General features: G+C 38.0%; 1 protein-coding gene across 1 annotated transcript in view; it reads left to right on the top strand.

The window, feature by feature from the left end:
- LOC144216187 (cysteine-rich hydrophobic domain-containing protein 1-like) overlaps window positions 1–655 on the top strand; it is a 31639-nt gene that overhangs the window by 25199 nt on the left and 5785 nt on the right. The window lies entirely within an intron of this gene.

Raw genomic sequence — 655 nt, 5'->3', positions numbered from 1 at the left:
ATTCTAAATTTTTTTAATGTTTTTATTTATTTTTGAGAGAGAGAGTGTGTTCACAAGCCGGGGAGGGGCAGAGCGAGAGGGAGACAGAATCCAGAGCAGACTCCAGGCTCCAAGCTGTCAGCACAGAGCTGGACGTAGGGCCCCAACTCACAAACCGTGAGATCGTGACCTGAGCCAAACAAAGTCGGACGCTTAACTGACTGAGCCACCTAGGCGCCCCTGGATTCCATTCTAAATGATATTTCACTATGCTTATCATTTGTCAGTTCTTCTTTTTACCTTTTTCTCCTCAGCCTGAACTTTTGTCAGTTGAAACATGGAGGTTTTTCCTTCCATCTTCTTTAGATGTGTAGCCAATATAAAATATCTTGAAAGCTAGGAATTACTTAGATCTTAGAAAAATCTCAGCTTGTGTGCTCCAATGAAAACATTACACAGCCATAACCTTTTAATATGAGTGCAGACCATCACATATGATGATGGGCACAGCTGCTATTGAACAAAATATTTCTGAATATTATCTTGTCAAAACTTGCACAAAATAGGAATTGTCTTCTGAATTCTGGATTCATGTTCCTGGCTTTTTTTCTAAGCTGACATTTAATTTTTAATAAAGAAATTATAGGTTCTTTTTTTTTTAAATGAAAGCTATACA

The sequence above is a fragment of the Crocuta crocuta genome, unplaced genomic scaffold (assembly GCF_008692635.1).
Source record: "Crocuta crocuta isolate KB4526 unplaced genomic scaffold, BGI_CrCroc_1.0 scaffold915, whole genome shotgun sequence".
NCBI classification, from domain to species: Eukaryota; Metazoa; Chordata; class Mammalia; order Carnivora; family Hyaenidae; genus Crocuta; species Crocuta crocuta.
This window is presented reverse-complemented; position numbering and strand designations above follow the sequence as displayed.